Below are 15444 nucleotides of genomic sequence, written 5' to 3'. Positions count from 1 at the left end.
AGGATACATTTGAAGATGCAGAACCAGCAGAGAGCCAAGGAAAGACCATCCATTTGGTATGACTTTTCCGATGATGATAGCAGAGGAGGGATGCGAGCTGGATCTAGATGTAATCAAAGCAGGTAGTCCCAACAGAGAACATCAATCATGTGAGCTGGGCCTTAGGGCTTGTGGCCAGGTGAGCAAAAGCAGTAGATGACCAGTTGGAGCATGTAGGTTGAGTGAAATGGCCAAGCAATTTGATGACTAGGCTGTCATAACAAACACCATGACTCAACAGCAAAGTAACACATTTATTTTGTCACTGTTCTGAAGTCTGGAAGTCCAGGGGCAAGCTGTGAGCAGAGCAAGCTTCCCTTGGGCCTGCTTGTCTTTTCTTGCACACGGTGCCTTCTGGACGTGTCTTCATATGGTCTCTGTACATCGCTCACCTTTCTGTGTGCCCACAGCTCCTCTCCTAAGGACACCAGTCAGATTAGACTAAGGGCCACCCGACTGAACCCACTTTAATTTAAGCATCATTGTGTGGGTTATCTTAAATGCGGTCAGGTACTGATTACTGCTGTGGGCTAGATCTTCAACATGGGAATTTGAAGGTCACATGAAGCAGGAACAAAATTTTAAAATTCTGTCTGTACAGGGAAACATTTAAAAATCCAGGCTAGGGACTGTTTTAGTCTGTGTGCTACTCATAAGTAGACAACAGTGATTTCCGAGAATAGAGAATACTAGCAGAGTTGTCTTCAGTGGGCTAGGCCTCCCTTGTCTTTGTATGGGGGTGACTCATGGTGCCTCTTATTTGTGTGGAGGCTAAGGGTGATGATGCTGGAATTAGAAACTCGTAGAAGACAAACAGCACACTAAGTAGGCAGTACATCTGAGAGATACCGTAGGGTACAATAGCCAGGATTGGGAGGCTAAGTTGATGTCAAAGTGAGGACGAGGAGCCCCGCCTTTTGATTTTCAGCTTTGGTGGATGCCTGTGTGCTTGGAATCACTGCTTTCTTCCTTTCTGTCTAAGTGTAGGTGGGATGCATGCAATGAGTAAGCATGAGGAAAATCCTAGCTTAGATTGTACACGCTTAGATTAGTGCAAATTTAATTTACCTAGTTTTTTCTTATTAGAATAATCCTATGAAAAGATTATTGTATTCTCAATCTCTGCACTGTCTTATAGCAGCCTCATTTTATTGAAATTTATTAAAATTAACCACAACTAAAATTTATTCCCTCAGTCATGCTGGCTACATGCCTAGGACTCTGTGAACACATGTGGCTAGCAGCTACCGTGTTGAACAAGACAAGCCCATCACATGTCTACCTTCACACAGACCTCTGAGACAGCCTTAGTCCATCTGTTCCACGTAGGACCTTAACTGTGAAATCCCACCGTTGCATGTCCATGTGACACCCCTACCAACATCTGGATTGCTCTAGTAACAGTACATTGGTAGTTTTAGGAGAGATTTAATTTGTGTTATTGCTGTAATTGTGATCATGATGGTCCATAATATTTATGCTGGATTTTTTTTACTTGTTTATGATTCCACAGACATTACAAGCATGTATGGTTAGAGCCCAGGATGGAATTTCTAAGACTTATTCTGATTATCCAGCTGTTTCTATGACTTTGACATGTAGGTATCTACTTCTGGTTCTTCAGGAGATACATACTTAGAGAGTGTGTGTTTTCTCTGTTTAAATAACCTGTTGCATACAACAAAGACCATGTGATTTATATGTGAGATCTGGGGCTCTGCTGTCCACTGTTCATCTCTGTCACTTTTCATTCCTGTCCCTTATTTTCTAGTCTGTAAAGTATGATTTTAAAAAGCTATTTGGGCCTCACATAGTCATAAAAACTAAATGAGCTAAAACATGCATAGTTCTTAACAAAATAGTCCAGCACGTGATTTTAATAATCAACATATTTTCTTTAGTGGTTGAAGGAATGGTATTTAAAGCTCAATCCTTTTCTGGCCAAGCACTGTTTAAAGGAAATGAAGACACAAGTCTGGGGCTGTGGTTAGTGATTCTGGGTCGTTGCTTGCCAGAGCGACCATTTCAACAGTTCCTGCTGCTTGGTGAAATTTCCTGTTCTCTGTTCCACTGCTTTTTCTCTGTAGATTAAAACCTATGAGTAAGCTGAATAGCAGCCAGCAAGCAAACTCTGAAAATGCTTGCTCGTGTCTTTCAAGACAACAGAGGCCCTCATCAAAACACCCACCCAGAATCAAAGTAATTGATCGAGCCAACTGCAGCCCCTTCTCATTCCTCCCATTTCATTTCTCCTTTCTATGGGTTCATTGTAATGAGAACCAAATTGTGGATGAGAAATAGCACCATGTATGACCTAGAAGCCCTTGGAATGTAGCATTCACAGAATGCAATGCACTTAAAGAATTAGTCTCTCTTAAGCCCATTCGTATCCACTGCAGGCAGGCCAGCCTGCTGATGTGTTTACGGAGGAGACTGTATTAAGGTGGCCTCACTCTTCTCACTCTCCTTGCTTCCCCACTCTGGCCTGGCTTCTGTTCCACCATTACGATGAGATGGCTCCTAAGACCTGCTAAAAACCCCAAGACTTGATCTTCCCACTTCTTTTAATATTGCCAGTCACTCATGCTTACTTGAAATTTATCCCAGTAGTCGCCTTGACCTTAGAACTTTCTAGACTGGTGTGTTTGTGGATACTGTCCTATTAAAGTTTAATAATGTCTCAGACAAAGTTCTTGGCAGAATGATATTCACAATCTGGGACACTGAAAAGCAGAGAATATTGCCTACAGTGATGGGTTGCGTAATGAAGACAATAAGAAATCATCAGATTGGAACAATGATTCCCAACCATTGCACTATCTTCTGTGCCTCCCAAATATCCAGACTCAGTGGTAATGAGCAACAGATGGTGTCTCTTGCCTTTCTGATAACTGCTCTCTAATAGGTGTGAGGTGTTTTCTTGTGATTTTGATTTGCATTTATCTGATTGGTGGTGTGAACATCTTCCCGGACAGGGGTTGTGGGAGTTCCAGTTGTTATCAGGTTAATACTTTACCAGACACATGGTCTGCAAGTATTTTCTCTCTTCCTATAGGCTGCCTACCGTCTGCTGTTGGTGATCTTTGCGGTGCAGTTGTTTCATTTGATGCTGCCCTACTTATTTTTGTTGTTGCCTATGCTTCTGTTGTCGTATCTATAAAATCATTGCCTAGAGCAATATCATAAATTTTCCTTATGGTTTCTCCTAGGGGCTTTATAGTTTCTGACTATATAGTTTCTGACTTTAAAAGCTCATAATTAAGCTTTGAAATCTCTTAATTTTTAGACCCTTTTTGTACACAGTATAATAGAAGATGCTTTTGTATAAGGGAAAAGTCTGCTTGCTTGCTTGCTTTTGTATGTGCATATACAATTCACTCATACATTGGCTGAAGAGACAAAATTCAAGTGTTGGCGTGATACTGGAGGAAGCTGAAGTTTCCCACACTGCAGGTGAAGATCATAATCATGCAGCCAATAAAGCAAATGGGGCAGTGATTCTTCAAATACCATTAAAATGGAACTTATTGTGATCCAGCAGTCCAGCTCTGAGGTATCTATTTCAAAGCAATGAAATCAGAATCTTAAGGACATTCTACTGCAATAAACCCATTTCTGTCTTCTTTATAGCATCTTTCACAACAGCCAAGACCATGGAAGTCACTTAAATGACCACTAAAAGATAATGAAGAAAGTTTTATAGGGGCTGGCATTTTATAGGGGCTCAGTTGGTAAATTGCTTGCTTAAGTTTAATCCCCCAGACCCACATTTTTAAAAGCCCAGGGAGTATATACTTATAGTCCCAGTGCTGGGAAGGTGGTTCCATTGCACTCAGTGGTCAGGTGGCCTCATTTGCATGGAGAGTTCCAGGTCAGGGAAGAGACTACTCTGTTTGAAAAAGCTAATGCTACCTGAGGAGCGACACCTGAGTCTGGATTCTGGCTTCCACAGGTACATATGCGTATATGAATGTGCACCTGTATACACATTAAGATGTATACACACTAAAAAATGTGGTATACACACATATGTATATAAACACACAATGAAATATTATTTGGCCTTTAAAATTAAATTATGCACTATATGGCAATGTGAATAAACTTTGAGGACATCAGGACAAATATCAGACTTTCATTTATTTCAAATTTCTTAAAAGAGCCAAATTCATAGAATGAAAGACTGGACTAACTGTTTCCAGGACAAAGGAAAGCTGGACCTGAGGAATTACAAATCATTAAAATATTTTTTTGTCAAGTATAATGAATAAATTCTAGAGGTCAAATGTTCATATTTTACCTCCAGCCAGTAATGTGTGTGGAGCAGCATGACTTTGGTCAATGTGAATTACTATGTTTATTTAATGACAGATTAATAATCATCAGATTCTGCTGAGAAATACCAAAGAATCAAGATAAAAGAATGCAAATTCATTCTTTCCAAAATGGAATCCCTCCCAAAATCACTAAGGCATTTTTACTGCCCCCCTCAACACAAATCACCACTGCCAAGGGCTTAGTGTTGTGCCCAGAAATGTAGTTGTTCAATAAATGCTTATCAAGGATTTTGGATGTTTGGAGTCGCCTAGACCTTTGTATCTTCTGACACAGTACTTATGACTTACTAAACGTCTGGGATGTATGTAGTCAAAATCAAGAGATTTCTTGAGTACAGAACCCACACTGGATTCCAGCGTCATAGAGTGTGAAATGCTGTATTAATAAGTCCCATACTGAATACTGAGACTGAATGCTGAAACCACTTAAATCTGTTATGTTAAGTACAGTACATTAATAGGCTAGCTTCCCCATTGATATTTTTAAGGTGGTATGTAGAAACGTTAAAAGTATACACAAGCTCACACATTCAATTGGGCAGTGGGGTGTGGATGCTTCTGAGAGTGACAGCTCCTAGTCATATAGTGACAGCGAAGGGAGCCTTTCCTCCAGTGAGGCCCTTGGGTGCTTGTTCTCTTGTGTGGCAGGATTGTAATTAAAATAATATTCAAAAAATCAGTTTTTCTGTCATTCTCAGCAGTCTCAGACAAGCCCCAACACCTATTCAACAGCTTCACGGATCAAATGAGACTGCTGGGCAAAGGAATCCCCATCTAATGATCAAGAAATCCTCAGGTTGTCCTGTTCCATTTTATATGGCAACACTGCAAACCCCTCAGGCAGCCCTCAGATCTCTCTGTATGCTCTTTCCCGCTTGCTTCAGCTCCTTGGTACCTCTGAGAGTCTTGTGAAGCATTATCTTCACAGCGCCGCCATAAACTGTCACCTTGGAACCAGCATGACGGGGAGCAACCCATGAGGCTCCTGTTCCACCTTCTGCTCTGGAAAGGAGGCCAATGAACTTGCAGGAGGCATGGGAGGGGCAGCTGTAGCTCAGTACAGAGAGCATCCTTTTAGAGACAAGCACAGCTCAGAGAGAGGGAAAATAAAAATTTTGTTACAGACACACACACACACACACAGAGCAAAAAAAATTGTCACAAAAGAGGGAGAGAACCAGTTGTTGAGATTTATTCTGGGCCCAAGGTAAAGAAGCCAGAACAAAACTTAGAGTGGGGAGTCCCTGCCCCTTCTTGTTGTGGGGATTTCCTGCCCCTGCTCTTTTGGGGAGTCCCTGCCCCCTCACATGTCCCTTTATTGCAGTGTTCCTTTATGGCACACTTGATTCTATGTTTGAAGATTCAATTTAAGGACAGAACCAAATCTCAGAAATAGGTAATGTGCTACCCTTCTAGAGGGGTTTGGTACCCAACACCTCTTGAACATCTTGAATATTGGCTACTGTTTGTATATAATGTATAAGGTTTGTGGGGTCAGAGACTTAGTCCACAAGTGGGAGTACTCTGATGTGCCATGGGATCTTTAAGAGTTAAGGCTTATGGGAGGTCCATAGGTCACTGGACGACACTCTGAATGAGGGTCTCACATCACCCTCTATAGAAGATTGTTACAAACAGCAAGCGTGACCTACACAGTCTTCCCCACCTGCCAACTCCCAATGTAGCTGCTCTACAACCAGCCAATACTGTTCACTGCCTACCGTACGCCAGTTGGATCTCATCAGAACAGAACTAGAATCTTCAAACTTCCAAAACTGTGAGCTGAATAAACAATCCCAAGTTTTTATTTTCTTTTCTTGGTGTCTGGCCACGATGCTGGTGCGCCTACTCCTCCATAGCAACACGCCCTCTGTAGGAGGACAATATTCTACTATCTAGGTGACCACTACATGTCTCTTGCCTTTCTGATCGAAGCCATTTCCATGGAAGCAGAAAAATGTACTCCTTTCTCCGAATCTTCTACTGTAGTAGGGTCAGGGAAGGAATCCAATTTCCTATTTTCTTGATATGATTAAACAGTCAAGCTATGGTATATGACTATAGGTATTTTGATCTTCCTCTTTTGTCTCCAGAGTGATTCTCTTCATAGATCTGAACCACATCTTAAACTTTTAATATCACCACAGACCCAACTCTATCGCAGAGATGCTCAGAAATGTATTAGTTATGTTTCTATTGCTATTATAAAATGCCATAGCCAGCAGTAACTTGAAGAGAAAATGGTTTGTTTGCCTTACATTTCCAAGTCATAGAGCATTGTGGAAAGAAGTCAGGATAGGAACTCAAGTAGGAATCTTGGAAACAGGAACTAAAGCAGAAACCATACAAGAGCTCTTCCTTTTGTTTTTTTGAAGTTTTTTTTTTATATTCATGAATATTCTCCTACCCAAAGTTAAAAAGAAAAAGTTGAATGCAATAATGTTTCACCTTAGTTAGCAACAGCATTTCATCTTAATTAGCAACAATGTTTCATCTTAGCAACAATGTTTCGCCTTAGTTAGCAACAATGTTTCGCCTTAGTTAGCAACAATGTTTCGCCTTAGTTAGCAACAATGTTTCATCTTAGTTAGCAACAATGTTTCACCTTAGTTAGCAACAATGTTTCGCCTTAGTTAGCAACAATGTTTCGCCTTAGTTAGCAACAATGTTTTGCCTTAGTTAGCAACAATGTTTCACCTTAGTCAGCAACAATGTTTCGCCTTAGTTAGCAACAATGTTTCGCCTTAGTTAGCAACAATGTTTCGCCTTAATTAGCGACAATGTTTCATCTTAGCGATAATGTTTCACCTTAGCGACAATGTTTCACCTTAGTCAGCAACAATGTTTCGCCTTAGTTAGCAACAATGTTTCGCCTTAGTTAGCAACAATGTTTCGCCTTAGTTAGCAACAATGTTTTGCCTTAGTTAGCAACAATGTTTCACCTTAGTCAGCAACAATGTTTCGCCTTAGTCAGCAACAATGTTTCGCCTTAGTTAGCAACAATGTTTCATCTTAGTTAGCAACAATGTTTCACCTTAGTTAGCAACAATGTTTCACCTTAGTTAGCAACAATGTTTCATCTTAGTGACAATGTTTCACCTTAGTTAGCGACAATGTTTCATCTTAGTTAGCAACAATGTTTCACCTTAGCGACAATGTTTCATCTTAGTTAACAACAATGTTTCACCTTAGTTAGCAACAATGTTTTGCCTTGGTTAGCAACAATGTTTCATCTTAGTGACAATGTTTCACCTTAGCGACAATGTTTCATCTTAGTTAGCAACAATGTTTCATCTTAGCAACAATGTTTCATCTTAGTTGGCAACAATGTTTCGCCTTAGTTAGCAACAGTGTTTCGCCTTAGTTAGCAACAATGTTTCACCTTAGTTAGCAACAATGTTTCACCTTCGTTAGCAACAATGTTTCATCTTAGCGACAGTGTTTTACCTTAGTTAGCAACAATGTTTCATCTTAGCGACAATGTTTCACCTTAGTTAACAACAATGTTTCATCTTAGCTAGCAACAATGTTTCGCCTTAGTTAGCAACAATAATGTTTCGCCTTAGTCCCTTTACCTTAGTTAGTTCGTTCTCTGTTCATTTGAAGAAGATTTTCTTCCACCTTTCTTACTGCATGGGAATGAGCTCAAATGTTAATTATGGAACTGGCTTGTGTACCTCCACCTGGGAAAATAAAGAAAAGAAAATGCGAGAGCATTCTTCTAGGAAATGAGTTTGTGCCCCAACTGGAATAATTGTGCTGAACTTCACAGCTTGCTTTTCTGCTTGACGACCTTTGATTGTTTTATTTTCATCTTGTTATTCCAGCTTATACAAGAGCTCTTCTTACTGGATTGTTTCCCATGTATTTCTGGCCTACTTTTTCTATTTCCCAGGATCATCTTCCTAGGGTGACACCAAGCCTAGTGGACTAGGCCCTCCCACATCAATCATTAATCAAGAAAATGTCCTACTTGCACACAGGAAGTCTGATGGAGGTATGTTCTCAACTGTGGGTCCTCATTTCAGTGACTAGCTCTGTCAAGATGGAAAACTAACCAATAGAGTATCTGAATGACAGTCCTTACAAGGATGAATAACTAAAACAGCAAGTAGAGCAAGTCACATTGGCCAAGTGTTTCACTAGTGCTGTATGTCAGGAACAAAACCTAAGGCTTTTTTGGACAACATTTCATTCTCTATTATAATGAGAAGCCAAAGAAGGGAAAGAGAAGGGAGAGAAAGAAAAGGGGAAGGGAGAGGAGAAACTTTAACTAAAGTGAGTCCAATAGGAGGAGAAGGAAGGGGAAGAAGAAGAGGAAAAATAGAAAGGCCTTGGCTTATGAAACAATATGAATCCCAGTGTATATGTTTATTTCCTTACAATTTAAAGGTGATTTCATTAACAACTACTTAGCATTTTCAATAATAACCTAGAAGCTAAACAGGATTCAGTTTCTTGTTCACTTCACAATAACCCTAAGAAATATAGAGTACAGATGTTTTGATTATGCCATATTTGAGAATGAGAAAGTCCAAATTTGTTCAAAATGCTTAAACATTACTTACTTGTTCAATAGCACACAGATGGTCAGTGCTGGTATAGGAGCCTCAGTCCAAAGCTAGGTTCTCTAACTATACCTCTGCTCCCTCTGTGTTTTAGATGGATCTGATAATGTTCTCACAATGAACCAAAATAAAATTCTAAAATATACATATTGAACAAAGAGATTTTGTGCATAACCAATAACTCATTTACTATGAAATTTGTTTTTCTAGAGTAATTTACTGGCCAGAATCTGAAAAAGGGGAGAGGGCTTGGTAATGTTTGTAAGCCACAACTAGACAATCAAGGATTAACAACATTAATCTCCAGAATCTAATAAATATTACATTAAACTTTCAAATGGGATTGCTAGCCTTTGGGCTATTGTATTAGCTGGTCAAACCAATTCCCATGCTACTGTTTAGAGCAAAGTAATGAGCCCTATTCAAACTAAAATCACTACATGGTACTGAGATTTGCTACCAAGCTATCAGTAGAACAAATAGTCACCTATGCATCCTAGAGAAAGAAACTGAATTCCTAAGCCATCAGCAAATCTATGCAAAACAGCATTAAGTTGGAAAATATTGGACTTGAAAACCAAAATATCAATAGATAAATGCCAAATCATTCCGAAATCCTATTTAGTAGCTCCTAGACCCGACCAGGGTCTCAATAGGAAAGCAGGCACCTGCTCACATGCCAGCAAATATTGGTTCCTGCTGCAGCTCAGTTCATTGAAGTCAACTGACTTGACTTGCCAATAAAAATTTTGAAAGGCTTCCCATAGGGCAGGGAACCCTGATTGCTCTTTGGGCTGATGAGGGAGGGGGAATTGATTGGGGGAGGGGGAGGGAAATGGGAAGCGGTGGTGGGGAAGAGACAGAAATCTTTAATAAATAAATAAATTTAAAAAATAAAAAAATAAAAAAGAATAAAGCATGTATAAATAAATAAATAAATTATTTTTGCTTTAAAAAAAGAATTTGAAACAGAAAAAAAAAATAAGACGATATTTCAATGGGCCCATTTTGCAAGGAACAACAGCAAAGCAAATTCATGTTTCCCTCTGTTGCAATCCTAAGTAACCGCAAGTGTTGTTCTATTTCTGTAATGACACACACCCACAGAGAGTTCACAAGCAAGCTAGCTGGAGGAAAGGCTGCTTCTCCCTTTTGTACCAAAACCCTTGAGTGTCAGGTGTTTGAATGGCTACTAATGAAGGCAAACAGTCACTGGGAAAACCAAGGGCAGATAATCCATCAGCATGAATATTGATTTTTTTTCTCATTTCAATAGTTTGGTTGGGAATGTGCTATACATTTTTCCTCACTCCCCTTCCTCCTCCCCTCCTCTTTCTACCCTCATCCATGCCCTCCACACTCCCAGTTTATTCAGGAGATCTTGTCTTTTTTTTCCCCTTCCTAGGTAGATCCATGTATATCTCTCTTAGGGTCCTTTCTGTTTCCTAGTTTCTCTGGGGTTGTGACCTGTAGCAGCTGGCTGTCCTTTGCTTTGTGTCTATTATCTACTTATGAGGCAGTATGTATTGTATTTGTTTTTCTGGGTCTGGGTTACATCACTCAGGATGTTTCTTCCTAGTTCCACCCATTTGGCTGCAAATTTCAAGATGTCATTGCTTTTTAATGCTGAGTAGTAGTCAATTGTATAAATGTACCACATTTTTCTTATTCATTCTTCTCTTGAGGGGAATCTAGGATTTTTCCAGGTACTGGCTATTACAAATAATGCTGCTATAAACACAGTTGAGCAAATGTCCTTGTGCATCCTTTATAAGGTGTCAGTGTGCATCCTTTGGATATATGCCCAAGAGTGGTATTACTGAGTCTTGAGGGAGATTGACTCCCAATTTTCTGAGAAACCACCATACTGATTTCCAAAGCATTCCTACCAGAAATGTAGCAGTGTTCCCCTTACTCCACATCTTCTCCAGCACAAGCTATCATTGGAGTTTTTGACCTTGGCCATTCTGACAGGTATAAGATGGTAGCTCAGAGTTGTTTTGATTTGCATTTCTCTGATGACTAAAGATGTTGAGCACTTCCCTAAGAGTCTTTCGATCATTTGCACTTCCTCTGTTAAGAGTTCTCTGTTTAGATTTGTACCCCCATTTTTATTGGCTCATTTGGTCACTTGATGTCTAGTTTCTTGAAATTTTTGTATAATTTGTAGATCAGTCCCTGTCAAATGTGAGGTTGGTAAAGATCTTTTCCCATTCTGTAGACTGCCATTTTGTCTCGTTGACCATGTCCTTTGCTTTACAGAAGTTTTTCAGTTTCAGGAAGTCCCATTTATTAATTATTGTTCTCAGTGTTTGTGCTACCAATATTCTATTTAGAAAGTAGTCTCCTGTCCCAATTTATTTAAGACTACTTCCCACTTCCTTGTCTATGAAATTCAGTGTGATGGGTTTTATGTGAATGTCTTTGATCCATTTGGACATGAGTTTTGGGCATGGTGATAGATATGGAATCTATTTGCATTTTTTACATGTCAACATCCAGCTATGCCAGCACAATTTTTTAAAGATGCTTTCTTTTTTCCACTTTATAATCTTAGCTTCTTTGTCAAAATTCAAGTGCTCATAGGTGTGAATTTGTATCAGAGTCTTTGATTCAATGCCATTGGTCCAGGTGTCTGGTTTTGTGCCAATATCAAGCTGTTTTCATTACTATAGCTCTATTGTAGAGCTTAAAGTAAGGAATGGTGAAGCCTCCAGAAGTTCCTTTATTGTACAAAATTGTTTTGACTATCCTGTTTTTCCACAAGAAGTTGAGTATTGTCCTTTCAAGGTCTGTGAAGAATTGTGCTGGAATTTTGATGGATATTACATTGAATCTGTAGATTTTTTTTTGATAAGATGGCCATTTTTACTATGTTAATCCTATCTATCCAAGAGAATAGGAGATCTTTCCATTTTCTAAGGTCTTCTTCAAGTTATTTCTTCAGAGACTTAAAGTTCTTGTCATACAGGTTTTTTTTTTTTGGTTTGGGTAGAGTTGCCCCCAAGATGTTTTATGTTATTTGTGGCTATTGTAAAGCATGATATTTCTCTGATTTCTTTCTCAGTCCATTTATCATCTGTATATAGAAAAGCTACTGATTTTTTTGAGTTAATCTTGTATCCTGCTATGGTACTGTAGGTGTTTATCAGTTGTAGAAGTTCCCTGGTAGAATTTTGTGACACTTATGTATACTATCGTATCATCAGCAAACAGTGTAAGTTTCTTCTTCTTTTCCAATTTGTATTCCCTTGATTTCCATTTGTTGTCTTTTTGTTCTAACTAGAACTTTGAGTACTGTGTTGAATAGATATGGAGAAAGTAGACAGCATGTCTTGTTCCTGATTTCAGTGGGATTGCTTTGTATTTCTCTCCATTTAGTTTGATGTTGGCTATTGGCTTGTTGTATATTACCTTTATTACGTTTAGGAATGTTCTGTGTATTCCTGATTTCTCCAAGACCTTTATCATGAAGGGGTGTTGAATTTTCTCCAGGCTTTTTCAGCATCTAATGAGATGATCATGTGGGTTTTTTTTTCTTTCACTTCATTGACATGGTGTAATACATTGACAGATTTTCATGTGTTGAACCATTTTGCATGTCTGGAATGAAGCCAACTTGGTCATGATGGATGATTACTCTGTTGTGTTCTTGGATTCTATTTGCTATGGTCTTTTTATGGAGTAATTTTGCATCGATGCTAATGAGGGAATTGAATTGTAATTCTCTGTCTTAGCTGTGTCTGTGTGGTTTGGGTATTGGGTAATTGCAGCTTGGTAAATAGGGTTTAGCAATGTTCCTTTTGTTCCTATTGTGTGGAACAATCTGGGGAGTATTGGTATTAGCTCTTCTTTGAAGTTCTGGTAGAATTCTATGCTGAAACCATCTGATCCTGAATTTTTTGGTTGGGAGACTTTTGTTGACTGTTTATATTTCCACGGGAGTTAAAGGTCTCCTCAATTTGTTTGTCTAGTCTTAAATTAATTTTGGTATATGGTACTTATCCAGAAAATTAGAACCAACTCTTTGTCTCATTTGTATTGTTTTCTCTGTTTCTATTTTATTGATTTTAGTCCTCAATTTGATTATTTCCAGTTGTCTACTCTTCCTGGGTGAATTTGCTTCATTTTGTTCTAGAGCTTTCCGGAGTTCTGTTAAATAGCTAGTGTGGGATTTCTCTAGTTTCTTCATGTAGGCATTTAGTGCTAGGCACTTTCCTCTTGTCAGCACTTTTATTCTGTCACATAAGTTTGGGTATGTTGTGCTGTCATTTTCATTGTATTTTAGGAAGTCTTTGATTTCTTTATTTCTTCCTTGACCAAGTGATGAATCAGTTGACCATTGTTCAATTTCCATGAATTTATGGACTTTATGCAATTAGAGTTATTGTTGAATTCTAACTTTAAGCATTGGTGATCTGATAAGATACAGAGGGTTATTTCAATTTTTTCTTTTTTGTGTCTGTTGAAATTTGTTTTGTTACCAAGTATGTGGTTGATTTTAGAGAAAGTTTCATGGGGTGCTGAGAAGAAGTATATTCTTTTGCATTTGGGTAGAATGTTCTATAGATTTCTGCTGACCCATTTGAGTCATAACATCTATTAGTTCTTTTATTTCTCTGTTAACTTTCAGTCTGGCAGTCCTGTCCAGTGGTGAGAGTGGGGTATTTAAGTTTCCAACTATTAGTGTGTAGGGTTTGATGTGTGATTTAAGGTTCAGTAATATTTCTTTTACAAATGAGGGTACCCTTGTATTTGGAGGTATAGATGTTCAGAATTGAGACTTCATCTTGATAGATTTTTCCTGTGATGCATATGAAATGATTTTCCTCATCTCTTTTGACTAATTTTAGTTTGAAGTTTATTTTGTTAGCTGTTAGAATATCTACATCAGATTGTTTCTTAGGACTATTTTATTGGAAAATCTTTTCCCAACCCTTTACTCTGAGGTAATGTCTGTCATTGTAGTTGAGGTGTGTTTCTTGTATGCAGCAGAAGGATGGCTTCTGTTTTTGGATCCAAATCTTGTGTCTTTTTATAGGTGAATTGAATCCATTGATATTAAGAGATAATAATGACCAGTCATTGATAATTCCTGTTATTTTGTTGTTGTTGTTGGTGGTGGTGGTGGTGGTGGTAGTAGTATTGTCTTTGAGTTCTCTTCTTAGGGATTTTCTGATATCTACTGCCTGTGTTTTTGTAGATGTAGCAAACTTCCTTAGGTTGGGGTTTTCCTTCTAGTACTTTCTGTAGGGCTGGATTTGTGGATAGGTATTGTTTAAATCGGTTTTGTCATGGCATATATTGTTTTTGCCATCTATGGTGATTGAAATCTATGCTGGATATAGTAGTCTTGGCTGACATCCATGGTCTCTTAGTGCCGGCATTAGGCCTAACCAGGACCTTTTGGCTTGAGATTCTCTCTTTCATCTCTTGTATTCTATTGTTTCTGACTGCTTTCCCGGGTTTTCCATTTCCAGAGTTCTCTCAGTAGATGGGTCTAAGGCTCAGATGGTGGCTCCTCTCAATGCAGATGTGGCCATGGCTCCAGTGGTCACTCCTCCAGGTGAAGATAGTGCAGTGACTCCAGTGATTGTTTCTCTAGGTTCTGGAAAGGCTGAGGCTCCAGTTTCTGGAGGCCTCTGTTGTTGCCTCAGCCCACGGTAGTCACTGAGGCTGTCTCTCCATGTGTCGTGGCCTGAGTCCGCGGCAGTCACTGAGGCTGCCCATGGCTATTGAATTTATTTTCACTTCTGCCAGAATTTGAAATATTTACTGACAATGCTGAGAAAGTTAGGAAACAGAAGTGAAAGGATGTAGAATTAGACTTAGGATGCAAGGAGATGAACAGGGAACCTGCAATGTCCTGACAATGGCCCTTCTCCCATTTCCAATAGGCTTTCTGTTGCTACCATGCCACTGAAATTGCTTTGGCCAAGATATGAACTTATGAAGTCAAGTTTCTCTATCTTAAAAGTCCATCACTAAAGTGTTTGGTACATGAGCATGAATAAGTACCCATGTAAAATGCTAGGCATAGTGGTATATACTTAGAATTCCAGTCCTGGTAACTGGCAACCCCTATAGCAGTGGTTCTCAACCTGTGGGTTGCAATCCTTTGGGGATTAAAAGACTATTTCACAGGGTCACCAAAAACCATCTTCATATCAGATATTTATATTATGATTCATAATAGTAGCAAAACTACAGTTATCAAGTAGCAACAAAAATAACTCTATTAAGGGGTTGCAGCATTAGGAGGATTGAGAACCACTGTCCTATACTGATGTAGGGGCTTTGGCTGACAGGACTGAACCTGCCACAGTAGACCTTCCCTATCATATGAAGAAGTGACTATCACGCTTTTTTATTCCATCCATCAGTTGACTGATTCACTCAGTAAATATTTGCTTAGTGATCTGCAGTGTGATGGTTAGTAAACACTGAGTGAGGCAGACATGATGCCTGCTTTAGTGGGGCATGTATTACAGTGAGGCAAG

Source organism: Microtus oregoni, unplaced genomic scaffold (assembly GCF_018167655.1).
Source record: "Microtus oregoni isolate MIOR12 unplaced genomic scaffold, Mior012 000042F_ref0000377, whole genome shotgun sequence".
NCBI classification, from domain to species: domain Eukaryota; kingdom Metazoa; phylum Chordata; class Mammalia; order Rodentia; family Cricetidae; genus Microtus; species Microtus oregoni.
This window is presented reverse-complemented; position numbering follows the sequence as displayed.